We start from the raw sequence: 21416 nt of genomic DNA on the forward strand, positions 1-21416 counted from the left end.
TTCCGCCCCACTCCAACCACTCTAGTAAACATCCCTCCACTTCTTTCTCTCCCTGTCTTTGTCCAGATTCCCCGACAGTCCCTCTCCCTGGAAGTGAGTTTCACGTTCCCTGGATGGAAAGGTCCTTACTGGATTTTTTAAAAAGTGACTAGGTCATAGTTTTGGCGACAATAACACAGCCCAAGTCTCCGTCCGTAAACCTTCCGCGTCTCGCACCTTCGTTTTTTTCCGACAACAGCAGTGCTTTAGCTCAATGTGACGGACTTTCCAGGTTAGACTCGCCAATGTAAACCTCTCAGGTGTGGGATTGGACCGCCAACCGAGTCCCTATTGGGTGGAGCCGCCATAAACTCCTGGCGGAATCTCCTGAGACAGCGCTTTCTGAATTCTGCAGCATATGCTTGGCCCGCTGCAGGATGCAGTCAGTTCGGTCTCCTTTTTAGTGGAAGTTAAGATCCTTTTGCGTCGGCCTTACGCTTGGATCTGTAAATTGTCAGTACTCATTCAGAGAACAATTTATATTTTAAACATCTGTGGGTATCTGGACCCACCGGGGAAGAGTATGTTTTCCCTCTAATCTATATTATTATTTCTGTACACTGACCTGTCCATAATCCGGACGATCATTCCTGGAGCCGCTTGTGCCTTCAAACCGAAGACTCCCATATCACCCTCTCCATCCTTTTCCATCCGTCCCTCTGTCCCGACTTCCCCTCAAAACAGCCAGCTCCTTTCACCATTCCAGTCTAGGAGAGATAGAGGGGGAAAAAAAGAGAGGTTGCAAGTAATTCGTTAATTAATAACAAACTTTCTAGTCTCTTACATAAAAGTGAAACATTGTGGATGCTGGAAATCTGAAATAAAAACAGAAATTGCTGGAGAAACTCAGCAGATCTGCCGGAATCTGTCGAGAAACAGAGTCAACGTTTCGAATCTGAAAAAACTTCTCCAGAACTGAGGTTCCCAACAAGAGGTATAATGGACCCAAAATGTCCACTTTATGTGTGTGTGTCTTTCTCTCTTGTCAGAGCCGCTTAGGTTCTCCAGCATTTTGTTTTTATTTTGTTCTAAACGTTTAAACCGCCCTCCTATCTTCTTTGACACACACCCAGGGCGAATATAAACATCGTCGTTCAAGGTTTTATGACCAGAAGGATGTATCAGTTTCAGTAGGGGACAGGTACAATCAGAAGAGAAAAAAAATATTCAGCAAGTTAAGGTTAGAATAGGGGCCAAAACAGAAATTGCTGGAGAAACTCAGCAGGCCTGGCAACATCTGTGGAGAGAAAGCAGGATTAAGCTTTCGGGTCCAGTGATCGTTTTCTTTTAAATAAGGGTCAGTGGACCCGAAAGCTTAACGCTGCCTTCTCTCCTCAGAATTTGCCAGGCCTGCTGTGTTTCTCCAGCAATCTCTGTTGGAAAGGGGCGGGGGGCGGGGGGATGTCGACAGACTGGACATTCTCAGTGCCCCATTTCAATGCACACTCCAATTGATGCACACACTTTCTTTCGGAGGGCGGGGGGAGGTGGGCTGGAGTAGACAGGGGGAGCTTTCGCTGTTCCTGTGGAGATATTTCTTTGCATAGAGGAGGGTTGCAGGGATGGTGAGAGATATGATATTTGATGAGTAATGGGAACCTTTATTCCTCCTGGACTAACACGACAGGGGCGAGTTTTGGACTGTTTAATCACACAAAATGGGAAGGGGGAGCAGGCGGAGCTCTCCAACTCATGGAGCATGTCCGCTTCACCGCACTCCAGCCAATGGCCTCAATTCAACATATTTAACAATAAAAACAAAACACCAATCTGGGATTCCAGACTGAAAAGCTCACATGAGATCTCCGTGAACGATCCCCTGAAATGTCTACAGAGAGAAAAAAAACCTGGAGAGTAATTCTCATGTGCCCAACACACCTTGACAAGAAGAATTCTCCCAAATAGTCTGTCAGAACATGTTTTTTTGCAATTTCAGGTCAACCTTCGGGGGGGGGGGGGGCGGGGGGAGGTAAAGGAGGAGAGGGGGGGTGACTGGCATTAATTCCCTATCAACACCAAGCCCCAGCACGTGCTAAATACTTCATCCAAACATTCCGAGAGGACTGAGGGCAGCAGAGAGGCTTTATTCACCTCCCTCGCCCTGTGTGTCGACGGTAAAGCCAACAGTGTTTGTTATCCAGTGAACTTGAGTGGCCTGTCTGACCATTTCGAGTCAGTCAAGTTGCTGTGGGTCTGGAGTCACATACAGGCCAGACCGGGGTAAGGACGGCAGATTTCATTCCCTACAGGCCGTTTATGAACCTCGGCACCCCCCCCCCCCCCCCCCCCACCCCCCAGGATAATCGACAGCAGTGTCACGGTCACCGGGACGGAGCAGCTATGTACTCCATCACTTCTCTGAATTCATGCCCCACCAACTCTCCTGGTGCGGTCTGATCCTGTGCACCCACCTCTTTAGCCTGGGGCGTCTGGGTGACTGGCCCCCGTGACATTACCATTTCATCACAAGCTCTGCGCAAATTCACTGACTTTTTTCCATTTGCCTCAGTTGACTGCAGAGGTCGGCTAAGGCTAATTCTGCAATCGGCAGCTCACAGGGGAAGGAGTCTCCCTGCCGGAATGATCCCCACATTGCCCGAGACTGAGGTAATGTCCATAAAGGTTCAACTCCCATGCAATACGTTCACAAACGCTACGGTGGAACACGCAAAAAAGGGTCAGCGCTCCCACACAACAGATTGCGGGCGATATTGTACTTAAGGGCAAATTAACTAAGTGTACGAGAGAGAAAATATGTAGAAGGATAGGTTTGAGATGAAGCTCCTGTGGAATCTATTAAGCTGAATGGTCTATGCCTGTCCTGCAGTTGTTTCAGAGTCACGTACGGAGAAATAGTAAACCCATAGGATATTTTAAAATCGCTAAACTTTCACATCTACATCTTCCTTTACCGAAAACAAGTTATTGGTAACATTCATGCTGCAATGCAATCAGCTCTGAGATCTGTGTCTACTGGGTGCATCTTTCTTTTCAACTTCTTCCATTATAATTGATAACGCTCATTTTACAATGGACACTGTCAATGTGTCAGATTGCAATGACCCCCCTTTGCTGCCGGCGCAGACGCTCCAGCGCGGCCACTGGCAGGAGGATGTTATTGCAAAATACTGTCTTTACACAGGCAGATCCCAGTAGGGAAGTGGACCTGAAGATTTCTCATTAGAAGATCAAATTCGGGAAACGTGCATCTTTAAAATGGAGATTGATCCAATCACCTCCGCTCTCTGAGCACTGTTCCATTGGATTATACATTATGCAAAAAGAAACAATGATTAACTGAGGCCGCAATAAATAATTCTCAGATATAAATTAACCCATTTGTAACGACGTTAATGGAATAGTCAGGAATTTTCTAAGCAAAAATGTTCGAGAGTTTCAGAGGTCAAAAGAAATCAGCCCGTGACATTGTTACTTGCGAATTTAGGATTTAAATTTCCATCAGAAACTGGATAAAAGCATAAACGTAGAAAATTCATTATCGGAAGAATCCTGGGGGGGGGGGGTTTGTACCGTCAAAGTCAGTCTAAAGGCAGAATGATCTTGCTTGTTTATGTTTTAATATTTGCACATCCAGTAATGGGTAGAGCTGTTATTTTTCATCCTCATATTTTCCCTCCAGATTCAGATTTTATTCTCCACCATTTGGGTCAAAAAGCATTGCTGATTTTTTTTTATTAGACTCGCAGAAACAGGTGCAGACAACAAACGCCAGACGTTTTCGCAATTTCCTTTCAAAGCTTCATTCGCCGCGGTGGGTTTTCCATATTTATAACTGCGGATGTGTCCTGGGGTTTGATAGAGCGCATCCTCCTGGGGTAGTGTGTGTGCGCCTGCCCCCTGGGATCGGTTTAAAGTTCAAAATCACATCAAAACAGCTGCGTTTTGGGCCGGGGGTTGATTAAAATATATAACGCCGTCGTGGCAGTACGCGGACAATAAATCATCAATAGTGCTTCATTTCAAAATGGACTAACTTGTGGGAATAAAGAAAGCATTCTGGACACATGGCGGTCTCAAGCGTGCGACTCAAGCGGTTGTTTGATTTGTTTGATTCACGTTTTGATGGGGCATCGTGGGGAGAGCTGATAGAATTATAGAATGGCAAAGTAGAGCAATTGGCCATTCGGTTGGTCCTGCCAGTGGAAGTGTCTCGCCTTAAACTGTGCTTTTCATAGCAATTAGATTTTGGAATTTTTAAGGGGACTAAGCGATGCTTTAGCTCAGGAAAGCCTATGGCATAATAGCTATGTTCTCATATCCTATCTTTACCTCCACCTATCTCTAGCTGCAGCAAGAATTGGGCACTAACACCGGAAAATGCTTGCAAAGCATATTTACAGCCGAGTTAGCTCAGTTATAGCACTCCACCCACATCTGATATGTAACCAAATGCAATGTGCAACCAGTACTGACAACTGGCTGCACTCCAAAGATATAGTTTCAAGTGTTTGACAGTTTAAGCTGTGACAGCTATTACAGCACAGCTAGCCGCTGGGTGATATACCTGCCTGGCAACAACAACCGTCATTTACACTGTACCTTTAATGCAATAAAACATCCCAAAACTGCAAGAGTGCTAGCCAAAAAAATTGGACACTAAACCAAATAAGGAGATATCAGGGCAGATCACCAAAAGCTTGATCAAAAGATTTAGACTTTAAGGAGTGTCTTACAAGAGGAAAGAGAGATAAAGGGAGAGGTTGATGGAAGGAATTTCAAAGCTTCAGACCTCAGCTGCTGAACTGATAGATCACAAATTGAAAGAATTTAACATTGCAGATGGCAAATTGGGCCGTCATTGCCATTTTTGTGTCATTCTGCAGTCAGTGGAAAACAAAATAGTAGGGTCGATGACATACTTGTGGTCTACTATTCCAGTAGACCTGGGCTAATTGCACAGGGTTCAGATCATGCCACAGCAGTTTCAGAACTTCATTTCAATCATGAATTATGAATCTACTATCAGTAAAACCGGCTATGAAGACTTCATAAGAACCTAACTTGTTGACAAAGTTCCTGTTGGGAAGGAAGCTTCATCTGGTCTGACTTATATGTGACTCCCTTCCCAAGCACAATCTAGTTGCCTCAGAAATAGTCCAGTAGCCCACTGCCAAAACTGACTGCATTGAATGAAGACCGCACCTATTCCAGGGCAACTAGGGATGGGCAATAAATGCTAGCCTATCTAGCAATGCCCTGAAGTATGTTATGAACAGGATTGCTTACAAAATCAAACAGCTTAAAAATGAAATAAAACAAGTCATCTTCAGTTTGCCAGCATTACACATGTGATACATGGAAATCTCTGCTTCAATGCAAAGCTAAATTTATTTTAATTTAAAGTGCAGTGGAGTGAGCATAACATGAAAGCATAAACATATTTTTAAAAGGCCTTAATGAGCTCTGACAAAGGATCCCAAATTGTCTTTTAGTTTACAGATGCCCACAGACATTTCCAGCAATTATTATTTCCTTTTAGTTATTTTTAACCTATATATAACAGGAGAGTTTAAACAGGGACACATTAGCATTGAGAACCTTTCTCTACAATTTCCCATTCTCCCTTTTTTCCTGACGGCATTGACTTATTCTGATTTCTGGTTCCAAGATTCAAGGATTCTCTGGTACTTCAACCAATTGTGTCATCTTCATGCTTGAAATTATTGAGCAAGTATCAATCTTAAATATGGAGGCTATTTGCAAATGAAAGGGTTCATGCTCAATCCTGTTCTCCGCATTCACCTGTGATTGGTCAGCTCCAACTGGACCATCCTGGTCATTCTGGTCTCCTTCCTATCGGAAAGATGTTGTGAAACTTGAAAGGGTTCAAAAACGATTTACAAGAATATTGCCAGGGTTGGAGGATTTGAGTTATAGGGAGAGGCTGAACAGGCTGGGGCTGTTTTCCCTGGAGCATCGGAGGCTGAGGAGTGGCCTTATAGAGGTTTATAAAATCATGAGGGGCATGGATGGGATAAATAGACAAAGTCTTTTCCCTTGGAGTCCAGAACTAGAGGGCATAGGTTCAGAGTGAGAGGGGAAAGATATAAAAGAGACCTAAGGGGAAACTTTTTCACGCAGAGGGTGGTACATGTATGGAATGAGCTGCATGGATGAGTTGGACCAAAGGGTATGTTTCTGTGCTGTACATCTCTGTGACTCTATGACTATGACTCTATGACGCTATATATGCACTCACAGTAAAGTAGGGAGATGGAACACTACATCAGGCACAGAAATATTGCCCTTTATTGCCAGAAATGGTGCAATTATTTTAGGGAAATTAAAGTCACAAATTTAATCAGCTAACTCAACACAGACCAGGAAATAAACCTATAACTAATCTTTATGAAACTTAGCAGTGAATAATTTTTCTTTTTATGAGATATTGAAGAATGCACTTCAGTATACTGAGAGATGAGACATACTGTTTCAGAGGGACCACTTGCTGATTACAGAGTATCGAAGGACTAAGGACAAGGAGATACTTGGTGGTTATGCGCTTTGAGGAAAAACACTTTCTATCTACAGATTGTTGAGGGCTACATTTTAAAGAGGTCACTCCTCTCTTGGGTGCTGATGGTGGCTCTGTTGTATCTGCAAAGAATAATGTCACTCACTTGGTAATGGATCCTATTGGGAACACAGAAACCTGAGGCCATTGAGCCTGTGCCAGCAGGGCAGCAAATGGAAACACATTAACCCTGTAATCAGGTGAGTACAATGTCTGCATTAACATCAGTCCTCTTCATGGATGATCAAAATACCATCAAAAGGATCAGACATTCACACACAAATCAAGTAAAACAGAATTTGCTCTCTGGTCCGATTCCACACATTAAAGATTACTCTAGTTATTGCCAGAATATTTTAACCGTAGCAAATGTTTTAATAATACATCTTGTAATAACACAAATGAATAGACCTACTCTATCCTGTGAGTTGCATTTGTACATTTTCTCTCCATGTGCAGAACAAGCAGAATCTGTAATATAACAGGACATAGGTGAAATTGATCATGCAATAAACTTAAATGAGAAGATTAACATTTGTCTTACAGCAAGGAGCAACAAGTTAGACATGTCTATTAGAATCCAATATTATTTCACAACTAACATCTCAAAAACATATTACCTGATTTGTAGGAACTTGCTACATGCAAATTACCTGCCAAGTTTCCAGCATTAAATTGGAGACAATGTTTCAAAAATACTGCATTGGCTGTGAAGGACTTTGTAACATACTGAGGTCTGAATGAAACAATATAAATGTAAATCCTTCTTTCTTTTGTACCAACATATACTTCAACAACCAATGGAACTGAAGCTAGGAATTAACACAGAACCATTGCAATACTTGTTAAATATATCAAAGCATTAATTTGCTTCAGTTTAATGTGTCATATCCAGCTCTTCGAATGAACTGTCTAGTTAGTTTCACTCTCCAGCTTTTCCACATAACCCTGCAAATTTATTCTCTTCAAATGCATATCCAACTACTTTTTAATGGTTACCATAAGCAAAGCTTCCACCACACTTTCAGAATGTGTACTTCACATGGTAATAACATTCTGTTTGAAGAACCTTTTTTCTTATTTTCCCCTTTGGGGGTTATGCAATTTCCTTTAAATTAATAGCCTCTCGTTACTGCTCCCTGTCCCCACCCACACACACACACACCACCTCCTGCTCAAGGAAATAGGTTCCCTACTTGCTCCATTAATAATCTGGTGATGTTATGGAACTGAAATTAGGTAGACATTGTGACACACCTCATCAGTCCAGGATAGATTTAAACATGGATTTCAGAGGTCAAACAGCCCGCAAGAACTACATGTGCAATGTACAATAAGGGGAAGAAACGATTAAACCTTAGGCGCACCTTGCAATTTACAATGCATCACTTATCGTCTTCAGTGCACAAAACCTGAGTTTGGGATTTGTTCTGTATTGGACTGGAGCTGGGCCAGCTATCAAGAGAATCATAAATAACTGAGCAAAAACCTGAGATATGAACTTGTAGGGAGCTGCAAGAGCCAAAATATAATGAAACATATTGCCACCTAAGTGATATTACAGTGGATCAATTCATGTGCTGCTCTTGTTTGGAAAACACCAATGTCTAGCTACCCATTTTATTTATAAGCAGGAAGAGGTGGGTTTTGATCCCAAATACCAGCATGGGCCAGTTTTACCAAGTGGTTTAATTCTGTCCTGTACATTCAATATAACCCAAATGCCAACTTCTGTGCATATACTAGCTCCAAGGAGGTTTTCTTTTCATTCGTTCACAGGATGTGGGCATCACTGGCTAGGCCAACATTTATTGTCCATCCCTCATTGCCCAGAGGGCTGTTAAGAGTCAACCACATTGCTATGGGTCAGAAGTCACATGTAGGCCAGAAGGATAGCAATTTCCTTCCTTAAAGAACATCAGTGACTCAGATGGTTTCTTTTCCTTGACAATTGACAATGGATTCAAGGTCATCATTAGACTCTTAATACCAGAGTTTATTTATTGAATTCAAATTCCACCACATGCATGGTTGGATTTGAACCCAAGGTCCCCAGAAATTATTTGGGTTTCTGGATTAACAGAGGTGTAGATAGCCCTGACATATGAAACATATATATTGACATATATGATCATGCAAGTTATTCTCAACTGCATTCACTAAGAACACAAAGTTGATAGTTACAGTCTAAGTTGTATTGGGGTCCGGAGCAGATACCAGATATCTCATGACTTTTCTCCCCAACCTTTTTTTCCCTCTTCTGAGAAGTTATGTTGGAATAGGGTTCCATGGGTAGTATAAGCATTATTATTTTGTTATAAAAATAGCCCAAACATACATTCCATCTTAAGCAGAGACTCAGTTGTACTTCTTCGATTCTAGTTTACCAGATTTGCTGCTCACAATATGGTCTCTTCTACACTGACAAGTCAAAATGCAAGCTGCTGTCTGTTTAGCAGAAGACTTTTGTCGTGCATGACCCAACCTCCTAATTACTTGCCAGGTTTGGTTACCTCAGTTAGCTGAAGAGCTGGTTTGGGATGCAGACTAATACCAAAAATTGAAGTTAAATTCCTGCACAAGCTGAGATTACTATGAGGGTGCTGCCTTCTCAGCTCCTTCACCCCCAACCTGAGGCATGGTGATCCTCAGATTAAACTCACCACCAATTGTCTCTCAAATGGGAGAGCAGCCCTGTGGTCTATTGGAACTACATTGAATTTACCTTTGTACCATATTGCTCACATGCAAACATTTCTGTCCTAGGCCTGTTGCAGTGCTCCAGTGAAGCCCATAACAAGCATCTGATTTTCTGCTTAGACACTTTATAGCCTTCAGGAGTCAACATCAAATTTGACAACCAGGAACCAACTCAATCAGGAACATTGTTCTCCATTTCAATTACATCTCCTCACTCCTCCCCACCCCACATTTATTCTCAGTGATGCCAACCAACTTTCTTTTATTCACATCTCACATCAGCACCTCAAATAATGTTCTGAAGAAGTTCTGAAAAACAGCTCTAATAGATCTGAAGTAGTCATATCAAAATATTAATTCTATTTCTCTCTCCAGAGATGCTGCCAGACCTGGTGAGCTTTTCCAGCAATTTCTGTGTTGGTTTACTATTACCACTATGCATCTATATTTCTCCATTACAGCCAAGAGCATCCTTTTTTTTGGCTCTAGGCACGATCATCTATCTGTTCCATATGGCCTTCCCATCTCAGTATCAACAGCATAAAAATCATCATTTCCAGCCTCCTCCAGTCATACTGGACTTGAAATGTAAACTGTTTTCTCTTCACAGGTGCTGCCAGACTTGCTGAATTTCTCCAGCACTTTATGTGTATTTCAGATTGGCAACATTCACAGTATTTTGCTTTTAATTAATTTTCTTCCATTAGTTTGCCAAACAATTAGAAACAAGTGCTCCTTGCCTTGCCTGAGTGTGTGTTGAAGACACTTTGAGTGCTGTCCTGGCTGAGATGAGCTAACTGAACACAGTAATTGGATGGGGGCAAATGGCCCCTTTAGTCTGCTCAGCCATTAAATTAGATCATGGGTAATCTGTATCTTAACTCAGTTTACTTGGTTTGCCTCAGTCATCCTTAATACTCTTCTGTAACAAAAATCTTTTAATTCCAGTTTTGAAAATTTCCCTTGACCTCTACCCTCACCCTCTATTATTTGGTACGGGAAGAGGAAGAGTTTTGCATTTATATTAATTTTTGTGTGTAGAAGTACTCTATGACCTCACTCCTAAATAGCCTGGAATGTTTCGTTATATTTGTTCATGCTGGCAGTTTATCGCTTGCAAAGATGGTGCTGAGTAGCCTTCTTGAACTGCTGCAGTTTTGGGGATGTAAGTACACCTACAGTGCTGGTAGGAAGGGAGATCCAGCATTTGACCCAGTGACAGTGAAGGAATGGCGATATAATTCCAGGATAGAAGGAGTGGCTTAGAGGGGACCTTACAGGTGGTGTTCCCAGGTATTTGCTTCCCTGGTCCTCCTGGGTGGTAGAGGTCACAAGTTTGGAAGGTATTTGATTTCAAGGTAATGCCCTTTGGATCTGGACTTTCTGACTATAATGAACCAATTTCCACTATTAGCTCCATTCACCATCTCAAATAAAACACCCTTTAATCTTGGAAACTGAAGGGAGTATAAACTTTGTCCATACAACGTGTTCTCACAATTTACTCCTTAGCTATCATCTGCACAGGTGATTGTGTATGGTAGCCCTTCTTGTGTGACATCGTATAATGTGTTAAAATGGGTGATGCTGTAGTTCCTACATAGCTCTGGCTGACCAGGAAACTCTCCCACTCTTACTGCCTACCATGGGCATATCAGAATGATTTACAGACAGGCCCTGTAGGACATACTTTGTATGGTGATCAAGTCTTGACATAGGATTTGAAGCTGGATCTTTTGGCCCAGACATAGTGATGCCATGAGAGCTTCTACTCATGGTTACTAAATAAATATCTTGAAATATGGTGCCTAGAACTCAATACAATATTCCAGACAAGTCTAACCTGAGTATTATACAAATTATACATGAACTCCATCCCAAAATCAAAGTACCTTGCGATGCTTTCTGCTTGCTGATGATTGCATCCAGTGTTTTCAAATGGCAGCAGTGTGTGCAGGCAGAGACAACACAGGTGTAATATATAACCAGCATCACCCATTGGCTGCAGGCATGGGATCAGGAGCTTGCTTACAAAAGAGCATGAGAAACTGGGAGCTGCTGTAGCACATACCTGGAGCCTGGCCTACTTTCAGTAAGATTGTAGCTGATTTTCTACCTCAATTTGTACTTTTCTGCCTTATTTCCATAATACTTGATTCCATAATTGTTCAACACTGTCAGTTGTGAATATATCCAAGGGCTAAGCGTTCACTGTCCTCTCCAGGAAAGTATTCTAAAGGTTCACAACTTTCAAGTGAAGACATCTGGCCTGGTGCATAATCCTTGGTCAACTATTTGTCCAGGGAATACAGCCTGCCATTCTAGACTCCTGGGAATACAAGGTAAAAACAAAGACTGCAGATGCTGGAAACCAGATTCTGGATTAGTGGTGCTGGAAGAGCACAGCAGTTCAGGCAGCATCCAAGGAGCAGCAAAATTGACATTTCGGGCAAAAGCCCTTCATCAGGAATAAAGGCAGTGAGCCTGAAGCGTGGAGGAGGGTGGGGGTGGGGAAAAAGTAGCATAGAGTACAATGGGTGAGTGGGGGAGGGGATGAAAGTGATAGGTCAGGGAGGAGAGAGTGGAGTGGATAGTTGGAAAAGGAGACAGGCAGGTAGGACAAGTCCGGACAAGTCATGGGGACAGTGCTGAACTGGAAGTTTGGAACTAGGGTGAGGTGGGGGAAGGGGAAATGAGGAAACTGTTGAAGTCCACATTGATGCCCTGGGGTTGAAGTGTTCCAAGGAGGAAGAAGAGGCGTTCTTCCTCCAGGCATCTGGTGGTGAGGGAGTGGCAGTGAAGGAGGCCCAAGACCTCCATGTCCTCGGCAGAGTGGGAGGGGGAGTTGAAATATTGAGCCACGGGGCGGTGTGGTTGATTGGTGCGGGGGTCCCGGAAATGTTCCCTAAAGCGCTCTGGTCGGAGGTGCCCAGTCTCCCCAATGTAGAGGAGACCGCATCGGGAGCAACGGATACAATAAATGATATTAGTGGATGTGCAAGTAAAACTTTGATGGATGTGGAAGGCACCTTTAGGGCCTTGGATAGAGGTGAGGGAGGAGGTGTGGGCTCAGGTTTTACAGTTCCTGCGGTGGCAGGGGAAAGTGCCAGGATGGGAGGTTGGGTTGTTTGGGGGCATGGACCTGACCAGGTAGTCACGGAGGGAACGGTCTTTGCAGAAGGCGGAAAGGGGTGGGGAGGGAAATATGTCCCTGGTGGTGGGGTCTGTTTGGAGGTGGCGGAAATGTCGTTGGATGATTTGGCTTATGCAAAGGTTGGTAGGGTGGAAGGTGAGCACCAGGGGCGTTCTGTCCTTGTTACGGTTGGAGGGGTGGGGTCTGAGGGCGGAGGTGTGGGATGTGGGCAAGATGCATTGGAGGGCATCTTTAACCACATGGGAAGGGAAATTGCGGTCTCTAAAGAAGGAGGCCATCTGGTGTGTTCTGTGATGGAACTGGTCCTCCTGGGAGCAGATACGGCAGAGGCAGAGGAATTGGGAATACAGGATGGCATTTTTGCAAGAGGTAGGGTGGGAACAGTTGTAATCCAGGTAGCTGTGGGAGTCGGTGGGTTTGTAAAAATTGTCAGTGTCAAGTCGGTCATCATTAATGGAGATGGAGAGGTCCAGGAAGGGGAGGGAGGTGTCAAAGATGGTCCAGGTAAATTTGAGGTCAGGGTGAAATGTGTTGGTGAAGTTGGTGAATTGCTCAACCTCCTCGCGGGAGCACGAGGTGGCGCCAATGTAGTCATCAATGTAGCGGAAGAAGAGGTGGGGAGTGGTGCTGGTGTAATTGGGCAGCATGGTGGCACAGTGGTTAGCACTGCTGCCTCACAGCGCCAGAGACCTGGGTTCAATTCCCGCCTCAGGTGACTGACTGTGTGGAGTTTGCACATTCTCCCCGTGTCTGCGTAGGTTTCCTCGGGTGCTCCGGTTTCCTCTCACAGTCCAAAGATGTGCAGGTTAGGTGAATTGGCTATGCTAAATTGCCTGTAGTGTTAGGTAAGGGGTAGATGTAGGGGTATGGGTGGGTTGCGCTTCGGCAGGGCGGTGTGGACTTGTTGGGCCGAAGGGCCTGTTTCCACACTGTCAGTAATCTAATCTAATCTAATTGCAGAAGATCAACTGCTCCCGTAGCCAACAAAGAGACAGGCATAGCTGGGGCCCATACGTGTGCCCATGGCTACCCATTTGGTCTGGAGGAAGTGGGAGGATTCGAAGGAGAAATTGTTAAGGGTGAGGACCAGTTCGGCCAAACGAATGAGAGTGTCGGTGGAAGGGTACTGTTGGGGACGTCTGGAGAGGAAAAAACAGAGGGCTTGGAGGCCCTGGTCATGGCAGATGGAGGTGTAGAGGGATTGGATATTCATGGTGAAGATGAGGCATTGGGGGCCGGGGAAACGGAAGTCTTGGAGGAGGTGGAGGGCATGTGTGGTGTCTCGAACTTATGTAGGATGTTCCTGGACTAGAGGGGATAGGACAGTGTCAAGGTAGGTAGAGATGACGCTTCAGGCTCATTGCCTTTATTCCTGATGACGGGCTTTTGCCCGAAACGTCGATTTCGCTGCTCCTTGGATGCTGCCTGAACTGCTGTGCTCTTCCAGCACCACTAATCCAGAATCCTGGGAATACAGCCTGCCATTCTAGATTCTCCCGAGGGGAGCGCAATTCAACCCTCACATTTCAATGAGATCCGCCCTCACATTGCTCACTTCCAGAGACCTCAATCCAACTCAACTCCGTCCCTTCTCCGGGGTCTACTGACTCATGCTAGCATATAGCTCTGCGTTTCTCTCGCCCTGCTGAACAGTCATCTGTTGGCACTAGATTTTAGGCAGACTATTCCACTTCGGGGGGCAGCACAGCCACAGCAGGATTTCGACTCGCCCTCCCCAAACCGTATGACCTTCCAGCTGATTCCCAGCCCGGGTTACTGAGACGAATTGCTGCCCTTTCCGAATGCAAATGTAATGTAAATCAAGCGGAGGACGAACTGGCTAAAGGCCCTGTAATTCTCCCCAGTTTGTACCGGGCTGCCCTCCGTGATTAATGCACTGGCCCTTTCTCCTTAGCATCGGCGGCGCTCCTCATCGTCCAAATTAGACAAAACAAGAAGTTTTTTTTTAAAAAAAGGAACAATTCTTGCGCCGTTGGAACGCACGTATTAGAGATTATTGGAAACGAATACGGACAAGGTAACATTGTGTGGACGGAGGAGGTGAAGAAAGGGACTTGGGGGAGCAGGGAGAACATTAAAGGCTAGTTTTGTTTCCAGTAGAAAGTTGAACGGGTCACATTGTCTGGCTTCACACGAGGCCAGAGACCCGGGGAGTAACGCTGGAGATAACGCTCCGGTGGGTGTATTTTGCCTCGGTTCCTGCAGTGCTTTTAAAACGACGCTTTTGATTTTAATTTGCGGCAGACTGGCTTCATCTTACCTTCGAGAAGTTGCAGATGTGGGGACTATTGTCACTGTCCAGTTCACGCTGGCTAAAACTCTGTTTGAGAAGAGGTTGGGGAAGAGGAGGGGGGCGGGGGGGACGATGAGCTTCTCGGTCTCGTATCTCCCACCCAGCAATGGCATGAAGTCTTGTATCTTTCTTTTTGATAAAATAATCTTTCTAACGCCCTGGATGAAACACCGCACACGCACCAAGTGCTGCAAACTTTGGTCTCTGTTCCCCCAGAGAATGAACGGGCGCTTCGCTGCTATCGCCAAGACAACGGCAGATCCAGTCTACACTCCGACTGTCTGACTTTGGAAACAAAAGAAAATGATGACTGCACTAAAATAAAACAAAAAAAAGGGCGTTTTAAATAAAACTGTTGTTTTCCCCAGTGTTGCAGATTTCTTATGGGCGTCCCAAACATTCTTGAGTTCCCCAGCCGCTTAAATCCTCCGAGGGGAGGAGGAATTAAATAGAGAAACCTCAAGGAGTTCCAGCAACACCCACTCCTAGGAATAATCCCACCCGGTAAAACAGACAACTGTGACACACAGTACAGTACAATGTTTATAAACACTGCCAACCGAATAAACAATGACTATTTTCCCTTCCTTGTTCAATTTCCCAAGCATTCCAATCCTGAAAGCTGAACACTTTGCTGTGCCTTCACTCCCCCACCCCATCCCTCAGTCATATAGAGTCATAGAGATGTACAGCATGGAAACAGACCCCTCGGTCCATGTCAACCAGATATCCCAACCCAATCTAGTCCCACCTGCCAGCACCCAGCCCATATCCCTCCAAACCCTTCCTATTCATATACCCATCCAAATGCCTCTTAAATGTTGCAATTGTACTAGCCTCCACCATTTCCTCTGGCAGCTCATTCCATATACGTACTACCCACTGTGTGAAAAAGTTGCCCCTTAGGTCTCTTTTATATCTTTCCCCTCTCACCCTAAACCTATGGCCCTCTAGTTCTGGACTCCCCGACCCCAGTGAAAAGACTTTGTCTATTTACCCTATCCATGCCCTTCATAGTTTTGTAAACCTCTATAACCCTCAGCCTCCGACAGCCAGGGAAAACAGCCCCAGCCTGTTCAGCCTCTCCCTGTAGCTCAAATCCTCCAACCCTGGCAACATCCTTGTAAATCTTTTCTGAACCCTTTCAAGTTTCACAACATCTTTCAGTTAGGAAGGAGACCAGAATTGCATGCAATATTCCAACAGTAGCCTAACCAATGTCCTGCACAGCCACAACATGACCTCCCAACTCCTGTACTCAATACTCTAACCAATAAAGGAAAGCATACCAAATGCCTTCTTCACTATCCTATCTATCTGCAATACCACTTTCAAGGAACTATGAACCTGCACTTCAAGGTCTCTTTGTTCAGCAATACTCCCTAGGACCTTACCATTAAGAGTATAAGTCCTGCTCAGATTTGCTTTCCCAAAATGCAGCACCTCACATTTATCTGAATTAAACTCCATCTGCCACTTTTCAGCCCATTGGCCCATCTGGTCCAGATCCTGTTGTAATCTGAGGTAACCTTCTTTGCCATCTACTGCACCTCCAATTTTGGTGTCATCTGCAAACTTACTAACTGTACCTGTTATGCTCACATCCAAGTCATTTATGTAAATGACAAAAAGTAGAGGGCCCAGCATCGATCCTGTGGCACTCACTGGTCACAGGCCTCCAGTCTGAAAAACAATCCTCCACCACCACTCTCTGCCTTCTACCTTTGAGCCAGTTCTGTATCCAAATGGCTAGTTCTCCCTGTATTCTGTGAGACCTAACCTTGCTAACAGCCTGCCATGGGGAACCTTGTCGAATGCCTTATTGAAGTCCATATAGATCACATTTACTGCTCTGCCCTCATCAATCCTCTTTGTTACTTCCTCAAAAAACTCAATCAAGTTTGTGAGACATGATTTCCTGCATGGTAAAAACAATGACTGCAGATGCTGGAAACCAGATTCTAGATTAGAGTGGTGCTGGAAAAGCACAGCAGTTCAGGCAGCATCAGAGGAGCAGGAAAATCAATGTTTTGGGCAAAAGCTCTTCATCAGGAATAGAGGCAGAGTGTCTGCAGGGTGGAGAGATAAATGAGAGAAGGGTGGGGGTGGGGAGAAAGTAGCATAGAGTACAATAGGTGAGTGGGGGTGGGATAGAGGTGATAGGTCAGGGAGGAGGGTGGAGTGGATAGGTGGAAAGGAAGATAGGCAGGTAGGACAAGTCATGGGGACAGTGCTGAGCTGGAAGTTTGGAATTGGGGTGAAGTGGGGGAAGGGCAAATGAGAAAACTGGTGAAGTCCACATTGATGCCCTGGGGTTGAAGTGTTCTGAGGCAGAAGATGAGGCGTTCTTCCTCCAGGCGTCTGGTGGTGAGGGAGCGGCGGTGCAGGAGGCCCAGGACCTCCATGTCCTTGGCAGAGTGGGAGGGGGAGTTGAAATGTTGGGCCACAGGGCAGTGTGGTTGATTGGTGTGGGTGTCCTGGAAATGTTCCCTAAGCGCTCTGCAAGGACGCGTCCAGTCTCCCCATTGTAGAGGAGACCGCATCGGGAGCAACGGATACAATAAATGATATTGGTGGATGTGCAGGTAAAACGTTGATGGATGTGGAAGGCTCCTTTGGGGTCTTGGATGGAGGTGAGGGAGGAGGTGTGGGCGCAGGTTTTGCAATTCCTGCAGTGGCAGGGGAAGGTGCCAGGAAGGGAGGGTGGGTTATAGGGGGGGGCGTGGACCTGATCAGGTAGTCACAGAGGGAATGGTCTTCACGGAAGGCAGAAAGGGGTGGGGAGGGAAATATATCCCTGGTGGTGGGGTCCGTTTGGAGGTGGCGGAAATGTCGTTGGATGATTTGGTTTATGCGAAGGTTGGTTGTGTGGAAGATGAGCACCAGGGGTGTTCTGTCCTTGTTACGGTTGGAGGGGTGGGGTCTGAGGGCGGAGGTGCAAGATGTGGACGAGATGCGTTGGAGGTCATCTTTAACCACATGGGAAGGGAGCTTGCTGTCTCTAAAGAAGGAGGCCATCTGGTGTGTTCTGTGGTGGAACTGGTCCTCCTGGGAGCAGATACGGTGTAGGTGAAGGAATTGGGAATACGGGATGGCATTTTTGCAGGAGGTAGGGTGGGAAGAGGTGTAACCCAGGTAGCTGTGGGAGTCGGTAGGTTTGTAAAAATGTCAGTGTCAAGTCGGTCATCATTAATGGAGATGGAGAGGTCCAGGAAGGGAAGGGAGGTGTCAGAGATGGTCCAGGTAAATTTAAAGTCAGGGTGGAATGTGTTGGTGAAGTTGGTGAATTGCTCAACCTCCTCACGGGAGCACGAGGTGGCGCCAATGCAGTCATCAATGTAGCAGAGGAAGAGGTGGGGAGTGGTGTCGGTGTAACCATGGAAGATGGACCGTTCCATGTGGCCAACAAAGAGACAGGCATAGCTGGGGCCCATACGTGTGCCCATGGCTGTCCCTTTGGTCTGGAGGAAGTGAGAGGATTCGAAGTAGAAATTGTTAAGGGTGAGGACCAGTTTAGCCAAACAAAAGAGAGTGTCAATGGAAGGATACTGTTGGGGACGTCTGGAGAGGAAAAAAACGGAGGGCTTGAAGGCCCTGGTCATGGCGGATGGAGGTGTAGAGGGATTGGATATCCATGGTGAAGTTGAGGCGTTGGGGGAAAACAGAAGTCTTGGAGGAGGTGGAGGGCATGGGTGGTGTCTCGAACATATGTGGGGAGTTCCTGGACTAGGGGGGATAGAACAGTGTCGAGATAGGTAGAGATGAGTTCAGTGCTGAGACAATGGGTCGGCCAGGGTGGTCAGGCTTGTGGATCTTGGGAAGGAGGTAGAACCGGGCAGTGCAGGGTTCCCGGACTATGAGGTTGGAAGCTGTGGGTGGGAGATCTCCTGAGGTGATGAGGTTCTGTATGGTCTGGGAGATGATGGTTTGGTGATGGGGGCGGGTGGGGCCGTAGTCAAAGGGGCGGTAGGAGGAGGTGTCCTCGAGTTGGTGTCTGGCTTCAGCGGTGTAGAGGTCAGTGTGCCAGACTACCACTGCGCCCCCTTTATCTGCTGGTTTGATGGTGAGGTTGGAATTGGAGCAGAGGGATTGGAGGGCTGCGCGTTGGGAGGGTGAGAGGTTGGAGTGGGGGAGGGGTGTAGACAGGTTGAGGCGGTTAATGTCCCGGCGGCAGTTGGAAATGAAGAGGTCGAGGGCAGGTAATTGGCCAGCGCGGGGTGTCCAGGTGGATGCACTGTGTTGGAGGTGGGCAAAGGGGTCCTCGGAAGGTGGGCGGGAGTCCTGATTGTGAAAGTAAGCTCGGAGCTGGTGGAAGAAATGTTCAACGTCATGGCGTGTATTAAATTCATTGATGCGTGGGCGGAGGGGGATGAAGGTGAGTCCTTTGCTGAGGACTGATCGTTTGGAGGTCTGGAGGGATGGTGAAAACTCGGCAGGGCCGGGAGCTAGGGCCTGTGGAGGTGTGGAGCTGGGAGTGGGCAGAGCCTGTAACTGGCGTGAGTGTAGTGGTGGGGGGAATGGGGGTGGAGTAATGAACAGGGGTAGTGTTCCCCTCAGGGTTCTGGGGGGGCGGGGATGGTGACAGTGGGATCTGTGGGGGGGGGGGGGGGGGGTGCGTGTCAGCACACAAAGCCATGTTGACTATCTCTAATCAGTCCTTGCCTTTCCAAATACATATACATCCTGTCCCTCAGGATTCCCTCCAACAACTTGCCCACCACCAACGTCAGGTTCACTGGTCTATAGTTCCCTGGCTTGTCTTTACCACCCTTCTTAAACAGTGGCACCACGTTTGCCAACCTCCAGTCCTCCGGCACCTCACCTGTGACTATCAATGATGCAAATATCTCAGCAAGAGGCCCAGCAATCACTTCCCTAGCTTCCCACAAAGTTCTAGGGTACACCTGATCAGGTCCTGGGGATTTATCCACCTTTACCCATTTCAAGACATCCAGCACTTCCTCCTCTGTATTCTGGACATTTTGCAAGATATCACCATCTATTTCCCTACAGTCTATATCTTCCATATCCTTTTCCACAGTAAATACTGATGCAAAATACTCGTTTAGTACCTCCCCCATTTTCTGCGGCTCCAAAGACCACCTGGCTGATCTTTGAGATCTTCTCCAAATCCATCTCTGCCTATTGACGGGTGGAGTTGAGCTCATGCGCACAGTGTCAGGTCTAAGAGATTTCCAAATACTCTTGTTTTTACAATGTTGCTGCAAATTGCCAACAGATACTCACCCCCAGCCAGACTCTCTCAATCCTGCATGCTGGTAATGTCACTACACACACTAGATGGACTGAAGGGCCTTTTTTCTCTGCTATCGACATCTATGTCTCTATGGCGATGTGGTCAACAGCTCACGGTTGTTTATGGGAGCATGCCATGTGTTAATGGGTTGTGTATGCTTCTTACATTACAACAGTGGTCGCATTACAAAAAACAAACCTCTCAATGGCTTTAAAACACTTTGGTAAGTACTAAAGATCTAGTTAAATTCAAAGACACTGCATTAATATTCTCTTGCACTTCAAAAATGTTGCCGGGGTATTTAAATCCCATGTGAGAAGACAGGCTATCATCTTAACATTACATCCAAAAGGAAGCCTCCTGTGACATTACCGTAGACCGTGATGAAGGCCCCTCAGTGCAGCACTTGGGAGTATCATGCTTAGCTCATCGACCCAAGTGGGACTTAAACTTTCTGACCTTTCTAAACTTTGAAGGTTAAAGACTTAACAGCAATCCAGGTTTGTTCAATATATCGCATCAATTGTATGACATTATGATCTTTTGCTATAAATTCTGTGTCCTATGAATCATTCTCCACCAACTACCTGAGGAAGGAGCAGTGCTCCAAAAGCTTGTATTTCCAAATAAATCTGTTGGACTATAAATTAGTGTTGTGTGATTTTAACCTTAGCTACACCTCTCATGATTTTATGGACCTCTTTAAAGGTCACCACTCAGTCTCCCAAGCTCACGGGTAAAAAAGTCCCAGCCTTTCCGGTCTTGCCTTAATAACTCAAACATTCCAATCCAGATAGCACCCTAGTAAGTCTTTTCCTGCACTCTGTTGAGTTTAATATCCTTTCTATAGTAAAGCTACCAGTACTCCAAATGTGGCCTTACCAATGTCTTGTATAGCTGCAACAAAGTGTCCGAATTCCTATATTCAGTGCTCTGTTCGATGAGAAAAAGCATGCTGAAAGTCTTCTTTACCACCCTGTCTAGCTGTGACTCTACTTTCAAGGAACTATGAACATGTACCCTTAAATCTCTTTGTTCTATAACACTCCCCCAGGCCCTACCATTGACTGCGTAAGTCGCGTCCTGGTTTGACCTATGAAAATGCAACACCTTGCATTTATCAAAATTAAACTCCATCTGTCATTCCTCAGTACACAGGCCCAGTTGAACAAGATCTCACTGTATTCCCAGATAACCTTCTTCACTATCCACTATACCACGAATCTTGGTATCATCCACAAACTTCCTAACCATACCTCCTATAGTTTCATACCAGTTGTGTAGCCAGATCTGAGAACTGATGCATATTTTATTGTTAGATCTGCCTATGACACCTGCATAATTAACTCACCCCCCCACCCCACCACACCCCAGCACCAACACGTACACACAGTGCTTCAGACAAAGTTCACAATTA

The 21416-nt window shown here is 45.7% G+C and overlaps 2 long non-coding RNA genes across 3 annotated transcripts in view; one reads left to right on the forward strand and one right to left on the reverse strand.

Moving 5' to 3' along the window:
- Positions 1-14961, reverse strand: part of LOC140453503 (uncharacterized) — a 179063-nt gene extending 164102 nt beyond the window's left edge. For both annotated transcript variants that reach the window (XR_011952410.1, XR_011952409.1), the window contains exons 1-3: positions 14710-14961; positions 6990-7045; positions 605-746 (exon numbers count right to left, since the gene is read on the reverse strand). This is a non-coding gene — a long non-coding RNA (uncharacterized lncRNA). The remainder of the gene's footprint in view (positions 1-604; positions 747-6989; positions 7046-14709) is intronic.
- LOC140453504 (uncharacterized) lies at positions 12638-15109 on the forward strand. The gene is made up of 2 exons (XR_011952412.1): positions 12638-14466; positions 14959-15109. It is a non-coding gene; the product is annotated as an uncharacterized lncRNA (long non-coding RNA).
- Positions 15110-21416: the final 6307 nt, after the last annotated feature.

Source organism: Chiloscyllium punctatum, chromosome 27 (assembly GCF_047496795.1).
Source record: "Chiloscyllium punctatum isolate Juve2018m chromosome 27, sChiPun1.3, whole genome shotgun sequence".
Taxonomy (NCBI): domain Eukaryota; kingdom Metazoa; phylum Chordata; class Chondrichthyes; order Orectolobiformes; family Hemiscylliidae; genus Chiloscyllium; species Chiloscyllium punctatum.